The following is a 17,221-nucleotide window of genomic DNA, read 5'->3' on the forward strand; positions in this document are numbered from 1 at the left end:
TGCCTCAACTCACAGCGATGTGTCAGTGAGGAACGGTCTTCAAAAAGTCTCCCACTTCCAGGCAGGTAGTCCAGTGCCTTGGGGCTGATCTCTCCTGTCTCCGATAGGAAGCCAGCCAACTGCTGATAGAGAGAAACACGTTCTGCCACTAAGTGCGGGACATGGAGACCCTCATTCATTCAGTCGTATTTATTGAGTGCTTACTGTGTGCAGAACGCTGTACTAAGCACTTAGGAAAGTACAATTGGGCAATAAAGACAGACAGTCCCGGCCCACACCGGGCTTACAGTCTAGAAGATGATCTCCAGCCTCCTCTCTCCTCCCTCTAGACTGTAAGCTCATTATGGGCAGGGAATGTCTCTCAAACGCTTAGTCCAGTGCTCTGCACACAGTAAGCGCTCGTTAAATACCATTGATTGATTGAGGCATTTGTTAAGTGCTTAGCTTGTGCCAAGCACTGTACTAAATGCTGGGGGTTGATATAAGATAATCATCATCAGTGGTATTTATTGAGCATTGACGGTGGGCAGAGCACTGTACTAAATGCTGAGGAGCGATAAAAGATCATCATCATCATTGATATTTATTGAGCTCTTCCTGTGTGCAGAACACTGTACTAAGCACTTGGGAGAGTACAAAATGACAAAATTGGCAGACACGATCCCTACCCACAACGAGCTTCAGATGGGACACTGTCCCTGTCTCTTCCATGGCTCACAATCTAAGACAGATGAGCAAGCTGAGGCTCGGAGAAGTTAAGCGGCTCACCCAAGGTCACACAGCAGTCAAGTAGTGGACCTGGGATGAGAACCCCAGTCTCCCGATTCCTGGTCCCACGCTTTTTCCAGTAGACCACGCCGCTTCTCATTTCTAGTTCCCCTCCTGCTCGACAGCTGAACCCCCCACCCATCCTCAGGGTGCCCTGGTTCCCCCCAAGCTTCCAACCCGGGGCCCCCGAGATTTCCTCTCTGGGTTTCGGGGCTGGGGTCTAGTTTGTTTCTCACCTCACGGGGTGACAAACCGGGATCCCTGTGATGGTTCCCAGCGAACGCCACAGATTAACAACAGGATCCCCCGCAATCAGTCTCCTTGGCACTTCTCCAGTTAGGCAGGCTGGAGCTGCTCTTTTTTTGGTCTCGGGAATCTGTCTTCGATGACCATAAAAGGGCAAATACTTCTATGCCCTGGTCCTGCTGCTACTTCTGCTGCCCGCTACCACTGCTTCCAGGAGGATGGGGGCTATTTTTAGGGGATCTGAGGGTTTGTTCATGAGCTCAAGACGGGTCTTAGCAGATTGGCCTAAATGGGCTAATCTCTCTGTGTCTCTCTACCTGTCTCTCTCTTCCCCTCGTATTCCCTTATTCCATTTCCTCAAGTACATTTTGAAGAATCAACCTCTATCCACTCTCTCCTTATCTTCAGATGCCACTTTGGGTTTGAAATAAGAGTGGTGACTTTTAATACAATCAAATAGATGGATGGATGAATGATTGGATGGATAGAAGGATGGATGGATGGAGGGATGGGTGGATTTACATCTGGCTCCTTGAAGGGACAAAAGGTAAGTGGTGATTCATTAGATCATCTTCAAAGCTAAAGGAATTTAGAGGATCTTCTTTTCAAAAAGAAAAAACATATTTGTGGAGCCATATTTTCCATTATTTTTTCAATTATTGAACGCATTAAGGTGACATAAATCATAGAGGAAGCTTTCATAATTCAGGCAGTCATCTTCTGTCACCTTCGGTTCCTGGAGGCACCGCAGGGTTCGGTGGGAATCGTGGGTTGCAGGAGGGAGAGGAGGGAAGGAAGCTTCATTTGGTGAAGTAGATGAAACAGTGGGTTCGGAAGATGGGGAACTTGGGAAAGGGCACTAAGAGAAACGTATTTAGGATAGCCTGGCAAATGATCAGCAAGGCCTGCATTGAACACAGGAGGCCTTGCTGCGTCCCTGGGGTAAACTGTCCTACGGGGTCAATAGGCATCACCGGTGTCTGAGCCTGGGTCGGTCATTCTTAGCGATGACTCTTCACCCAGATAATGGCAGCTGAAGCGGCATGGCCTAGAGGACAGAGCCCGGGCCTGGGAGTCGGAAGGACCTGGGTTCTAATCCCGGCTCCACCTCTTGACTGCTCTGTGACCTTGGGCAAGTCACTTAACTTCTCTATGCCTCAGTTACCTCATCCGTAAAATGAGGATTAAGACTGTGAGCCCCAGGTGGGACACGGACTTTACCCACCACTCACCACAAGTCACCACTTTTCAAACCCAAAGTGGCATCTGAAGGTAAGAAGGAAAGAGTGGGTAGAAGGCTGATTCTTCAAAATGTGTTTGAGGAAATGGAATAAGAGAATATGAGGGGGAGAGAGAGAGATTAGCCCTTTAGGCCAGTATATTGTATCTGCCCCAGTGCTTAATACAGTGCCTGGCACATAGTAAGCACTTAACAAATACCCTAGGGGAAAAAAAGACAATTTGAAGCTCTCTGTTAGCTGGTTTGGTTCGGGCTGGGCTGGCTGGTTTTCTCTGGGCTCTCTGAGGGGACTCTCTGGACAAGGTAGAAAGCACTACACATGGGTTCTTTTTTGTTTCTGGCCTTGGCTCCTCTCAACTTGTCAGCCCAGTTCTGCCCCTCTGGAAAGTCCTCTAAAACGGTAATTGGTCCGCCCTAGCAAAAGACAGGGCTGGGTGGAAATCAATTCTTACCAGATGCTATAATAACAATAATAATAATAATAACAATAACAACTGCAGTATTTAAGTGTTTACTGTGTGTCAAGCATTGGAGTAGATACAAGACAGTCAGGCCAGATAGAGTCCCTGTCCCACAGTGTGGCTCAGTGGAAAGAACCCGGGCTTGGGAGTCAGAAGTCATGGGTTCTAATCCCGGCCCCGCCACTTGCCAGCGGTGTGACTTTGGGCAAGTCATCTAACTTCTTCGTGTCTCAGTTACCTCATCTGTAAAATGAGGATTAAAACTGTGAACCCCACGTGGGACAACCTGATCACCTTGTATCCCCCCAGTGCATAGAACAGTGTTTTGCACAGAGTAAGCACTTAACAAATACCACTATTATTATTATTATAGGTTTGGAATCCTCATTTAGTAGGTGGAGAAAATGAGGTACAGAAAAGTTAAGTGCCTTGACCGAGGTCACCCAGCAGGTAAGTGGCAGAGCCAAGATTCAAACCCAGGTCCTCTGACTCCCAGGCATGTACTCTTTCCACTAGGCTGCACCGAGCTGCTTTATTTTAAAAGAGTACAAACTAGAGTGCCCTAGTAGATAGAGCATGGGGCTGGGAGTCGAAGGACCTGGATTCTAATTCTGGCTTTTCCACTTGTCTGCTGTGTGACCTTTGGCAAGTCACTTCACTACTCTATGCCTCAGTTACCTCATCTGTAAAATGGGGATTAAGACTGTGAGCCCCATGTGGGGTAGGGACTATGTCCAACCCAATTTACTTGTATTCACCCCAACATTTAGTACAGTACCTGGCACATAGTAAGCCCTTAACAAATACCACAATTATTACAAAGTCCCTCTTGGATCTGAGCAGAGTTTCTCAGTATTTATTTATTGGGTACTTACTGTGTGCGGAGCACTGTACGAAGTGCTTGGGAGAGTACAATTCAACAGAATTGGTAGGCACGTTCCCTGCCCACGGGGAGCTTACAATCTAGAGCGGGGAGACAAACATTGAAAATAAATTACTGATTTGTACATGTGTTGTGGGGCTGAGTGAATATTATATGCTTAAAGGGTCCAGATCCAAGTGGATAGGTGACTCTGAGGTAGAGGGACTAGGGGAAATGAGGATTTAGCTGGAGAAGACCCCTTGGAGGAGATGTGATTGTAATAAGGGTTGAAGGTGGGGAGAGCGGTGGTCTGTCAGATATGGAGGAGGAGGGAGTTCCAGACCAGAGACAGGACGTGGGCAAGGAATCAGCAGCGGCAAGCTAGATGAGATCAAGAACCTTTCTGCCCCAAAAGCTCAGTTATCTAGACTTTTCCAAGACATCTGGGCCTGTCTTTTAGATCTGGACTCTTCCATAGTGTGGTTCTGAAAGCAGGTGCCTGCCCTACCCACAAACAAGGACTCGCCGGTTCTTCTAAGTGACAAGGTACTGCCTTCGGAGATAATGGAAGAGTGCCCCCAAATGAAGCTCTTCCCCCCCACCAAAGAATCAGTGAACGGGAAGGCACTTAATACTCTCTGAATTGTTTCCAGGCCTTTGATGGACGTATAATAAAATCAGCATGGAGCATCTGGGGGACTGAAACAGAAAAACTCAATTATCCTTCTCATGGATGGCATTCATTGAACACCACCTGCATGCAGAGCGCTGTACTAAGCACTTGGGAGAGCACAATAGAATCAGTGGACCCTCCCCCCTCAAAGGAGCTGACAGAGATAACAGTTCCCACCTTTATAATCTTTTACAGTCTAATACAATCTTTTTTTTAATGGTATTTGTTAAGCACTTACTATATGCCAGGTACTGTGTGAAGCGCTGGGGTAGATAGAAGCTAATCAGGTTGGACACAGTCCCTGTCCTACATGAGCATCATAGTCTTAAACCTCATATTACAGGAGAGGTAACTGAGGCACTGAGAAGATAAGCGACTTGCCTGAGGTCAAATGGCAGACAAGTTCTGGAGCTAGAATTAGAACCCAGGTCCTCTGACACTCAGGCCTGGGGCCTTTCCACTAGGCCATACTGCTTCTCTAGTAGTCGTTACAGTCTAATGGACTTTGATCAGAATGGACTTAGCTTGAAGCCACTGTGGACTGGGAGGTCAGGGAATAGTATCAAATATGTCTTCTCTTTCAGCCACTAGACTAGAGCCAGGCACACAGCAGGGAAGACTAATCACTGTGGTAGGTCTTAAGCCCTTATTATGTGTCAACTCCTGGAGTAAGTTCTGGGGGAGATACAAGATACTTGGGCAGCATTTTCTAAGTGATTCTGGTATCACAAAGCAGTTTATTATCCTATTATTATCCTATGACGGGGGGGGGGTCATCTTGAGGTTTCTGACTCAGCCTGATTTTCCTGATCCAGAAAGGAAATTCCATGGTTTGGGCAGGCAGCCTCCTCTGGCAGTTTTATTTCAGAGAACCCCCGCATAGCTGCCTCCCTGGGACCCGAGCAGGTCTTGCCTTCTTGATGCTCCGGATCCCCAGATGAAACGCAGGGAAGGGACCAGGTAAAGAACTCGGCAGGCACTTATCTGGGTTGATCTCTTCTAGTGGCAAGACATCAGGAGAGGAGAGGCAGGTCTGCCAAGGAAGAAAAAGTCCGAGCAGGGGTCCAACGGAGAGAGTAGATGCAGCATGGCCAAGTGGATAGACCACGGGCCTGGGAGTCAGAAGCTTGTTGCGGTCAGGGAATGTGTCTGTTATAATTTTATACTCTACTCTCCCAAGTACCTAGTACAGTGCTCTGCACACAGTAAGTGCTTCACAAATATGACTGACTGACCGACCTGGGTTCTAATCCTGGTTCTGCTGTGTGACCCTGGGCAAGTCACTTAACTGCTCATCCCTCTAGATGTAAATTCGTTTGGGGCAGGGAATGTGTCTGCTAATTCTTCCTTATTGTACTCTTCCATGCGCTCAGTACAGTGCTCTGCACATAGTAAGCACTTGACTGATTGATTCTCAGTGCCTCAGTTACCTCATTTATAAAATGGGGGTTGAAACTGTAGAGCCCCTTGTGGGACACGGACTGTGTCCAATCTGATTAACTTGTATCTACCCCAGTGCTTAGCACAGTGCCTGGCCAGTGGTAAGCACTTCAATACCATAATTTTAAAAAAGGGAGACCACGGCAGAGGATTTTACGACAGAGACCACCGCTTGGCTAGAAGGAGTGATCTGAAAGGAGTCCCGGTAATGCGAGGGCAGAGCGGAGACCCCCGCCAAGGCTCCCAAGGACATGAGGAAGCCGCTGGGCCTCGGCCCCCAGCAAATCCGATCCAGAGTAGAAACTCACTTGCGGCTTTGTGGCTCTTCCCAGCAGATAATTCGCTCCGTGCTGGAAGGGGGGCTTGTGGGAAGGGACCGGGGCTGACTTTCAAAGGGTTTCCTCCTCCCAACTGGGGGTTTGCTTGCTTTTTGTGGGAATGGTTGATTAACATCAAAAGGGAGTGGGGAAAGGGGGGCTGGCTGCCAAGGCAGGCGGGATGTGATTCCGGGAGAAGAGCTGGCCTGAAGCTCTCGGCATCTGCCATGACATCAGGGTTACATTGGGAACATGCATGCTTCTCTTTAAGTCCACTCCCTGGAAGAGACTTTGCTCTTCCCCCTGATTCTGGGCAGCCCGGCTCACTGCCAAAGGTCTGAACGAGGGGTAAACTAGAGGAATGAGGATGGGGGGAGTCCAGCTGTGGAGAAGGAAGAACTTTCAGGCCATCAGGGTGATTAAGCCTGTAGAAGGTCCCTCCTGGAAAACCTTGAAGAACAGACAGACTTCATCTGTTCTTGATGGGAGAATCGTTCACCAGCCTCGAGGAAGGGGACTGGATCTGATGACTTCTCAGTGTTCTTGCATCTCCCCGGGGATGGCTGTATTAACCTGTCAAACCATCGGTCAATCAGTGGTATTTATTCAGCGTTTGCCGTGGGCAGAGCACTGTAGTCAGCACTTGGGGGAGAAAAATATTACACAGTCGGTAGACATGTTCCCTGCCCATGAGGCGTTCACATGGATTGTTAAAAAGTCACCCCTGAGAGCTGAGGTCTGGTCAAGGCTCCAAGATTTAATTCCTGAAATTCAGCTCTGCCAGTCCGGGAGGGTAATTGTCTGCTTATCTGCTCGTTATGGGCAGGGAACGAGTCTGCCAACTCCGTTATATTATGCTCTTCCAAGTTCTTAATACGATGCTCTGCAGACAGAAAGTGCACAATAAATATGACTGATTGATTGATTGATCTGGGGCTGGATGGAAAACCAGTTCAGCAGCATGCTCTTTCCAAGCCCTCCCAGGAGGTTGATTTAGGACCAGAATATCAAACAATCCGTATTATTTTCTGAGAACTGTAAGCTCAGTGTGGGTGGGGAATGTGTCCTTATATTGTTGTACTCAATAAATATGAGTGAATGACAAAATGAAGGCTTCCTCTGTGCACAGTCCATTTATTCACTGAGAAATAGAATTTTTAAAAAATGGTATTTGTGAAGCATTTACTCTATGCCAGGCATTTGAACTAAGCCCTGGGATAGATATAAAATAATCCGCTGTCCCACGTGGGGCTCCTAGTCTTAATCCCTATTTTATAGTCGACATAACAGAGGCACAGAGAAGTTAACTGACTTTCCCAAAGCCATACAGCAGACAAGTGGCGAAGCTGCTCATAAAAAGACAAAATCCATTGGAAAGTGGATTCTGAGGTCCAAAGATTCTTGCCTAGGCTGAGATAACAGGACTCTTCTCCTAGTAGGTAGGGTCAGATGCTGAGAGACATCTTGGGAAAAATACTAAGAACTTTGCCATCTTTCCAAATATCATCTCTCTACTCAGAACTGATCAACTCCACATACATTGCTTCGGTGTCGGTGGTGTTTAGTCTTATGTTCTCTTCCTTGCAGTGTCATTGTCCCCTCTTCTTCTGCGGTTCCTTCCTGGTGCACATGATTCCCATTTTCCATTGATTCTGTCCCAGCCCAGTCAGGAATCCACCTTTCGACTGACTTGGAAAATTTCTCTTGGCTAGGGAGAGATCTCCATTTTATCCAACCTGGGAAGCAGCGTGGCCTTGTGAAAAGAGCCCAGGTCTGAGAGTCAGAAGACCTGGGTTCTAATCCCGGCTCCTCCACTTACCTGCTGTGCGATCTTGGGCAAGGCACTTCACTTCTCTGGGCCTCAGATCCCTGATCTGCAAAATGGGGATTCAATATCCGTTCTCCCTCCTACTTAGACTATGACCCCCACGCAGGACCCGATCATCTCGTATGTACCCCAGCACTTAATACAGTGCTTGGCACACAGCAAGTGCTTAACAAAGCCCACTATTATTATTATTTTACCCTAGTGTCATCGGTCCCGCGATTTCGATTTTGCTTTGACGCTCACGTTCCCTGAATCCCGGGGTTTCTCTTTGCTCTTCGGTCCTTTCTACCTTATCCCTTTCATTCAATCGTATTTATTGAGAGCTTACTGTGTGCAGAGCACTGTACTAAGTGCTTGGGAGAGTACAACATGACAAACCCCTCACTTCCTCCCTTGGCTGACCCGAGTGATTGCAGTCTGGCTCCACGTCCACCACCGAGGGCCTCTCAGTAGGCCGCCCTGCCGTCCCCACTGCCAGGGCCCAACCTCACGCTCCAGCCATTTCCTCCAGGGAGGATGCTGGGAGCGTGTGAGGACTGTGATCCCTCGGCCAAGGGCAGGAGCAAATCTCAGGGAAAGGAAAACAGAAGTTCTGGGAAAGAGAGCTGAGAAGCAGAGAGCACAGCAGAGATACACAACCACACCACAGTCACGTCTCTCCGTGGAACTCTTCTTGTTTATACATTTCCTTTTTCCCTTCCTCTCTTGGCTTCATTCCATTCTTTCCTTCCCACCAGATCCCTCATCTCCACTGCCTGTTTCCGACCTGGACTATTTCCGTCCCTTTTTCTTCCCCTCTGTACTGCAATCTTCCCAAGGGAAAGGGAGGGGGGGATGGATTTTGGTGATCAGTGGTATTTATTGAGTGCGACTGACTATACGCAGAGCACTGGCCTAAGTGTTCAGTGACACTTAGTAGGTAGGCACTGACTCTTCTTCCTGCCTAGTGAGAGATCTCCATTTCATCTGATCTGGGAAGCAGTGTATCCTTAGTGGAAAAAGCATGGGACGGAGAGTCAGAGGACCTGGGTTCATTCATTCATTCATTCATTCATTCATTCAATAGTATTTATTGAGCACTTACTATGTGCAGAGCACTGTACTAAGCGCTTGGAATGTACAAATCGGTAACAGATAGAGACAGTCCCTGCCCTTTGACGGGCTTACGGTCTAATCGGGGGAGACAGACAAGAAAAATGGCAATAAATAGAATCAGAGTTCTAATCCCTGCTTCTCCATGTGTCCTCTGTGTGATCTTGGGCAACTCATATAACTTGTCTGTGCCTCAGCTACTTCATCTGTAAAATGGGGATTAATAATAATAATAACAATTAAATATAATGATGGTATTTGTTAAGCACATACTATGTGCCAAGCACTGTTCTCAGCACTGGGGCAGATACAAGGTAATCAGGTTGTCCCATGTGGGGCTCACAGTCTTAATTCCCATTTTATAGATGAGGCAACAGAGGCACAGAGAAGTTAAGTGGCTTGCCCAAGGTCACACAGCAGACAAGTGGCGGAGCCGGGATTAGAACCCACGTCCTCTGACTCCCCAGCCCATGCTCTTTCCACCAAGTCGCGCTGCTTCTCTAATTACAAATTAGATATTGTTAGATACAATATGTTATATTGTATTCTCCCAACTGCTTAGTAATGATGGTGTTTGTTAAGCGCTTACTCTGTACCAAGCACTGTACTAAGCGCTGGATAGTGTCTGCACACAGTAAGTGCTCAATAAATATGAATGAATGACTTCCCATCATCATGAACCAGTTTACACTGAATCATTTGATGCCAATATTTTATCGCCAGAATACTAGTCTCAATCAATTTATCTATCAATGGAATTTATTGGGTGCTTTCTATTGTGTGGAGCAGTGGACTAAAAATGCTTGGGAGAGTTCAGTACAATAGAGTTGGTGGACACGATCCATCAATATCAGGCTCCAGTTAATATCTGAAGCCTTCAGGGGTTCTAGAATCCCAGTTTAGGCAACAGACTTCCCTTTCGTTAGTGGCTTGCAACTGAATTGGAAAGAAGGCCAATCGAAACCAATTGAGAAGCGGTTTGGCCTAGTGGATAGAGCGTAGGCCTGGGAGTCAGAAGGACCTGGGTTCTAATCGGGCTCTGCCCCTTGTCTTGGGTCCTTGGGCAAGGCACTTCACTTCTCAGGGCCTCAGTTCCCTTATCTGTAAAATGGGGATTAAGGCTGTAAACCCCCCGTGGGACCTGGACTGTGTCCCACCTGATTATTTTATATCCATCTCAGTGCTTAGTACAGAGCCCGGCGCATAGTAAGCCCTTAACAAATAACATATAAAAGGCCAAGGAATGTATTAAGGAAATTCAACTCTGATATTTCCTGACTTCTCCTATTTAGTCTTTTCTCTCTCTATTTCTTTCAGATGAGGCTGCTGGGAGTGAAAGAAAGAAGGTTCTTACAGCGGAAGGCCCCGGGGCCTAGAAACACTTCTGCCGGAAAGCGGCCTGTTGATGCTCCACAGCAGGAAGAACATCATTATCTCATTCCAGAATAGTATAGTATGCCTGACCAACCTAGGCTACTTTGGTCCCAGCTCCTCAAAATGACCCCAGTGCAACCCGGACCAGCTCCCTTTATGGAGTGACCGACCACACCCAAACCCCTACACACACGCACCCCAGAATAGCCTTCTGTATAGGTAAAAATTTATATCACCCCCCCCCCCCATACACGCTCCCTCAATCTCCTACCAAATGAGCAAAAGTGAAAGCTTTTTGGGCTAAGAAATTAGGTTTAAATACGTTAGATTACAAGTTGTAATCCGGGAGTGGAATCTCTGCTCACCCTGGGAGGAAAGGAGACAGGCTGCTTTGTGTCCAAAATGCTGACATGGCTAGACAGAGCTGCCATCTGCTTTCTCTCTTGCTGTTCTGACTTTCTGCTCCTCCCCCTCTGGGGACAAAGGCACTGAATCACAGTGGGAGGACGTTGTGATGATCGATGTTTCATTTCTTGAGGTTTTTCTGCCGGTGGAGAATTGCACAGGATGTTAGTACTTGTGTGCTGTACGTTTCTAAACTTGCTTCTGCTCCCTGTCCTTTTCTTCCCTCCTTGTGAACACCATTTCCTCTCCTCCCTCCTTCTCTCACATGCTCTGTTCAGGCTGCCATGCTGTGTTTTGGACCCCCAAAGAACAGGGTCCCAGGAATTCCTCTGGGAATCAGTCCAGGGAGGCAGGATCCCAGGAATTCCTCTGGGAATTGGTCTAGGGAGGCAGGGTCCCGGGAATTCCTCTGGGAATTGGTCCAGGGAGGCAGGACGCTGAAGAATGGTCCCATGTAAGACCCACCACAGGGCCTAAATTGGGGGAGCCTCCAGGGAATCGCTCCAGACGGGGCCTCTTTGGGGCGGCCGACCTCTGTGTCATGTGACCCGCGAATAGCGTCGCCCAGTTCAGGGCTCTGGACGTGGTGCAGCTATGACCTGCCACCCTTGCCCATCCCTATCCCCCACCCATTTCTGAGGGGGCAACAGGGACACCATAGGGGGGCTGAGCACGAAGACCCGGGTGGGAACTGGGAGCAGAGTGGTCACAAGCCCACTGCCACAAGTCCACCCATCTCAGGCCAAGGAGCAGCATGGTCTCGTGAGAAGCAGAATGACCTAGCGTCAAGAGCACTAGCTTAAGAGTCAGAAGGTATGGGTTCTAATCCCGGCTCTGCCGCTTGTCTTCTGTGTGACCTTGAACAAGTCACTTCACTTATCTATGCCTCAGTTCCTTCCTCTGTAAATTGGGGGTTAAGACTAGGAGTCCCATGTGGGAAAGGGACTGTGTCCAACCTGATTACCTTGTATCTACCCCAGTGCTTATGAAAGTGCTTGGAACATAGTAAGGGCCTAACAAATACCATAATCATTATTATTATTAGGTTTCCTTTTCCTCCTGCCCCCCCCCGGGAGCTGCCGTCTTGTTACCTGGGTGGTCGGTGCCATTTTCCACTCACCCTGCCAGCAGCTGCCAATTTATTCCAGATCCCCAGTCTCTGACCCGGTGGGGAATTGTGCTCTCAGCGGGTATTGGAGACCTGACTCCTTGGCTTCAGTTTCTCCATCTGTAAAATGGGGGTGGAATACCTATTCTCCCTCCCCTTTGGTCCTGTGTGGGGCTGGGGGGACTCCATGATGATCGACCTGATTATATCGTGTGTCTTCCCTAGCATCTAGTTCGGTGTTGGGTACAGAGGACGGGCTTAACAAATGCATTTATTATTATTCCCCTTCAAGCCCTGGAGGTGGGATCTTGACGCATTCAGCCTTGTCCCCACCCCACTGCATCTCCCAAAGAAAAATTAGTCATTTCTCTGCCAACCGACAGGTTCCGTAGGCTGGTTTGTGGGCACAAATGCCCTTACGTTCTTGCCGAGCCTCCCTGCAATTTCTCTTGTCCTGTGGAAGCTACTATTCCCACCATCTTTTCCTTTTTTTCTCATTCCTTATTTATTATGACCTCAAGAAAATGCCACCTGCAGCCCCTTGCAGCAGGGGTCAGAGGTGACTTCTCAAGTCAGCAGTCTGGCCAGTGTCTCCTCCAGGGAGGCCCAGGGATGGAATAATAATTATGGCATTTGTTAAGCACTTACTATGTGCCAGGCACTGTACTGAGTGCTGGGGTGGATACACGCAAATTGGGTTAGACACAGTCCCTGTCCCACGTGGGGCTCATAGTCTCAATCCCCATTTTACAGATGGAGGTAACGGAGACTCAGAGAAGTGAAGTGACTTTCCCAAGGTCATACAGCAGACAAGTGGCAGATCGGAGACTAGAACCCATGACCTTCTGATTTCCTGGCCCGTTCTCTATCCACTGCGCCATGATATCTCTTTCAGGTCCGTCTGTGTGTGGATTGGGTGAGGAGTACTGGGCCAGATTTATTAAGCGCTTACTCTGTGCCAGGCGCTGAACTAAACGCTGGGGTAGATACAAGCTAATCAGGTTGTACACAGTCCCTGTCCCACTTGGGGCTCACCATCTTAATCCCCATTTTACAGACGAGGGAACTGTGGCTCAGAGAAGGGCGACGACTTGCTCAAGATCACCCGGCAGACAAGTGGCGGAGCAGAGATCAGAACCCAGGTCTTTCTGAGTCCCAGGTCCATGCTCTATCCACTAGGCCAAGCTCCCAGGCTGTGAGCTGGGGAGACGAGAGGAAAGCCCCACTCTGGAGCTCAGACCGTTACAGGCACCAGGCCCTGGTCTCAATTCCCAGGAAACCCACTGCACCTGGAGCGGGGAGCGGGCCGATGTAATGAAAACAGTCCACGACAGTTTATCCTTAGTGTAAATCTCCTGTCTGCCTTCTGCAGAGAGCGGCTAAACATCGCCTCGCACCAGGCGGCTCTGGGCCTGTCCGGCTGCTGGATTGTGGACGCGGGCTGGGCGGTGATTAATTGTCCCTTCTCCCTCCGGCTCCCTCACCCCCGCTCTCCTCACATACACACACACACACGTGTGCACACACTTTTTTGTGCTTCAGAGAACAAAGCTGTCTCCTGCCCCAACGACCAGGCCATCACAGACAGACTCCACTCTCCTTGGATTAAGCCAATTTATCTGCCGGTGAGGGGCTGCCGGGGAGGAGAGGGGGTGAGGGGAAGCGGCCAGGACGGGGGACGCCTGCCTGCCAGCTCCTTTTCAACAAGGCAGGAGGCTGCTTCTGGCCATATAAGGGAAGGAGCCCTGGGAGAAGACTCCTCCAGGCCGGATGGAGAAAGCCCAGGCGGCCTCTGTTTAATCTGTCCTCTTCCCTCGCTTCCCTCCTCGCGCGCTTCCTCTCCTCTCACTGGGGCAAGGCTGCGGAAAAGGGATGGAGACGTGGGAATGTCGCTCCCTACCCCTGTCCGAAGGCAGCGTTGGGCGCCGATGGGAAACATCTGGGGCTGTCTCGGCTCATTCCCCCTCCCCCCAAGTAGTCCCAATTCAGGCGCCTCCCACCTCCCCCGGCTCCGGGGCCCTTGGAGAAGCAGCGTGGCTTAGAGGATGGAGTACGGGCCTGGGAGTCAGGAGGCCCGGGGTTCTAATCCCGGATCCACCACGTGTCCGCTGTATGACCTTGGGCAAGTCGCTTCCCTTCTCTGTACCTCAGTTACCTCATCTGGAAAATGGGGATAAGAGTGTGAGCCCCATGTGGGACGGGGACTGTGTCCGATCTGGTTAACTTGTATCTATCCCAGAGCTTAGAACAGGACTTGGCGCTTAGTCAGAGAATGATGGAAGGAGAAAGGAGAAGAGGGAGGGAGGGAGGGAAAGAAGAGTCAGTCAGCTCACCAATTACCATAATTATGATTGTTACTATTATTACGATGATGACGCTGGTATTTAAGGGCTTACTATGTACTGAGCACTGTTCTAAGCACTGGGGTAGGTACAAGGTAATCAGGTCGTCCCACGTGGGGCTCCCCATTTTACAGATGAGGTAATTGAGGTACAGAGACGTTAAGTGGCTTGCCCAAGGTCACACAGCAGACAAGTAACGGAGCCAAGATCAGAACCCACATCCTCTGACTCCCGAACCCGTGCTTTTTCACTAAGCTGTGCCGCTTCCCCAGCCACGCCGCTTATTACCTCTGGCTCCTTGAGGATGGAAACTGTGGATCCCATTTCCTCGCTAGAGACAGAGGGACCGGAGCCAATTCTAACAGTGTTATGGCCTCTGCCCTCTAAGAGTCACACTCGCTAGCCCGGGCCTAGAAGATAGCTGGGTGCAAGCCAGGCACACTAGTGCCTTGGCCCTGGGGCTGGGAGCCCAGGCTCCGTTAGTTTCTACCAGGACCTTTGTGGTGCTCGGTGTTGGGGGTGCAGTCTCGCTTAACGTTTTGTACTTTTCTGCTGCACCAGAGTGGAATTCCTTCCAGACTATTATTTCCGGAAGCAGTTTGGCCTAGTGGAAAGAGCCCGGGTCTGGGAGTCAGAGGAGCTGGGTTCTAATCCCGGCTCTTTCCCCTGCCTACTGGGTGACCGTGGGTAAGTCACTGGACTGCTCTGTGTCTCAGTTTCCTCGTCTGTAAAAATGGGGAATCGATATCTCCCTCCTGCTTAAGCTGTCAGCCCCACTTGGGACAGGGACTGTGTGACCAGATTAACTTGTATCTACCCCAGTGCTTAGCGTGGCTCAGTGGAAAGAGCACGGGCTTTGGAGTCAGAGGTCATGAGTTCAGATCCCGGCTCCGCCACTTGTCAGCTGTGTGACTGTGGGCAAGTCACTTAACTTCTCTGTGCCTCAGTTACCTCATCTGTAAAATGGGGATTAAGACTGTGAGCCCCACGTGGGACAACCTGATTCCCTTGTGTCTACCCCAGCACTTAGAACAGTGCTCGGCACATAGTAAGCGCATAACAAATACCAACATTATTATTATTATTACAGTGCTTGCCACAGAATAAGCACTTAACTAATGCCATTATTATTACTTAGATTGTGAGCCCCGTGTGGGACAGCGATTGTCCAACCTGACTATTTTGTAGGTACCCCGGTGCTTAGCAGAGTACTTACCAAATAACACAATGATTATTCCCCCTGCTCCCTGATTGTTGCTTCCATGAAAGTTCAATTCCCCTGCCCCTACCCTACCTTTTCAGTTACTGTGATGTCTTTGTCATGCCCCAAACTGAGGAAAATACTGGGTGGTATTTCTGCTTCGAATTCCTGTTTCAAATCCAAGGGTGACTCTGGGGTTCTCTGCCCCAATGCCTTGCCGAAGAGAAATGGAGATTGCTCCTTTCAGAGCCCTCTTTGGGCAGGGGGTGGAATGAAGTTTGCACTCAGGAGGGTAGACTGTAAATTCCTTGAAGGCAGGGATTGTGTCTACTATTTCTATTTTACCCTCCCAAATGCTCAGTACAGTGCTCTGCATGGAGCAGGTGCTCTATTTAGATGCTCTGCTCTAGAGGGTGAAGAACACAGCTGCTTCCCTGCAGGCTGCCCCTTTCTCCCTTCTCCCTTCTCCTCTTTCCTCCCTTTATCCTTTCTTCTCTGTCCTTCCATCCTCCCCTCTCTTTCTCCCTCCATCTTCCCCCTCTCCTCCCATCTTTCCCTCCCTCCCTCTTCCCCTTTCTCCTTCTATCATTCTCGCTCTTTCCATCTTCCCCTCCCTCCAGCCTCCCCCTCCCCTCCCTTCTCTCCCCCTCCATGTTTCTCACCCTCCTTCCCTCTATCCTCTCCTCTCTCTCACCCTCCATCTTCCCCCTCTCCTCCCATCGTTCCCTCCCTCCCTCTTCTCCTTTCTCCTTCCATCATTCTCGCTCTTTCCATCTTCCCCTCCCTCCATCCTCCCCTCTGTCCCTCCACCTTCCCCTCCCTTCCTCCCTCCACCTTTCTCTATCTTCCCCTCCCTCCAGCCTCCCCCTCCCCTCCCTTCTCTCCCCCTCCATGTTTCTCACCCTCCTTCCCTCTATCCTCTCCTCTCTCTCACCCTCCATCTTCCCCCTCTCCTCCCATCTTTCCCTCCCTCCCTCTTCTCCTTTCTCCTTCCATCATTCTCGCTCTTTCCATCTTCCCCTCCCTCCATCCTCCCCTCTGTCCCTCCACCTTTCCCTCCACCTTTCTCTATCTTCACCTCCCTCCAGCCTCCCCCTCCCCTACCTTCTCTCCCCCTCCATGTTTCTCACTCTCCTTCCCTCCATCCTCTCTTCTCTCTCACCCTCCCTCTCTCTCACCCTCCCTTTCTAAGCCAGGTTCTGGTGAGCGCCAAGGTCTCTTTCCTCTTTCTATTCTCTCACTCCCCAACCTTTGGGTTTCTGGCTACTTTGCCAAAGGAAGCTCAATATGCCACCTGTCCTTCCTGGAGCCTAGGAATGTTGGCGCCCATGGGATGGCCGGGGCCCTTTCCTTCCCCCTGCCCCAAGGCAGGATGGAGAGCAGGGAAACCTCTCCGTGTTTCTTCCTTGGTCCCCGATCTTCACACCCATCCGGCTCCTGTCCCGGGCCGGCTGAAGACCGGAAACTCAGAGACCTCTCCGATGTCTCCCAGCCCAAGGTGCAGTGCTGCATCTCTGGTCAGTTGTGAGTCTGAGATGAAGCACTGTAGCTCGGGAAGGGAGGAGCTGTCCAGCCGGACGGGGAATCGTCGTCCCCGATGCCCCTGCTCCCCCGTCCCATCGGCCGGCCGCACGGACAAGCAGCGGCAACCCTGTGGGAGCCCCTCTCCTCCCCAGGAACAGCCCCCGACCTGACCCGGAGGGACAGAGCAGCTTTCTGCGGTTGGTAGGTGGATCCAGGAGAGGCACCCTGCGATCGGACGTGTTCTTCACCTAATAAAGATGCGGCTGGGCTGGGGGACAGAGATCCCACGGGGCGGTCCTTTCTCAAAGACAAATGCTACCTTTCCCCTCTTTTCTGGAAA

At 50.1% G+C, this 17,221-nt stretch overlaps 1 non-coding gene across 1 annotated transcript; it reads left to right on the forward strand.

Annotated features, from left to right (window-relative positions):
- Positions 1-16,837: 16,837 nt before the first annotated feature.
- On the forward strand, positions 16,838-16,927 carry MIR143 (microRNA mir-143). Its single transcript, NR_034828.1, has one exon. It is a non-coding gene; the product is annotated as a microRNA mir-143 (primary transcript).
- The last annotated feature ends 294 nt before the right edge of the window (positions 16,928-17,221 follow it).

Source organism: Ornithorhynchus anatinus, chromosome X1 (genome assembly GCF_004115215.2).
Source record: "Ornithorhynchus anatinus isolate Pmale09 chromosome X1, mOrnAna1.pri.v4, whole genome shotgun sequence".
In the NCBI taxonomy this organism is placed as follows: domain Eukaryota; kingdom Metazoa; phylum Chordata; class Mammalia; order Monotremata; family Ornithorhynchidae; genus Ornithorhynchus; species Ornithorhynchus anatinus.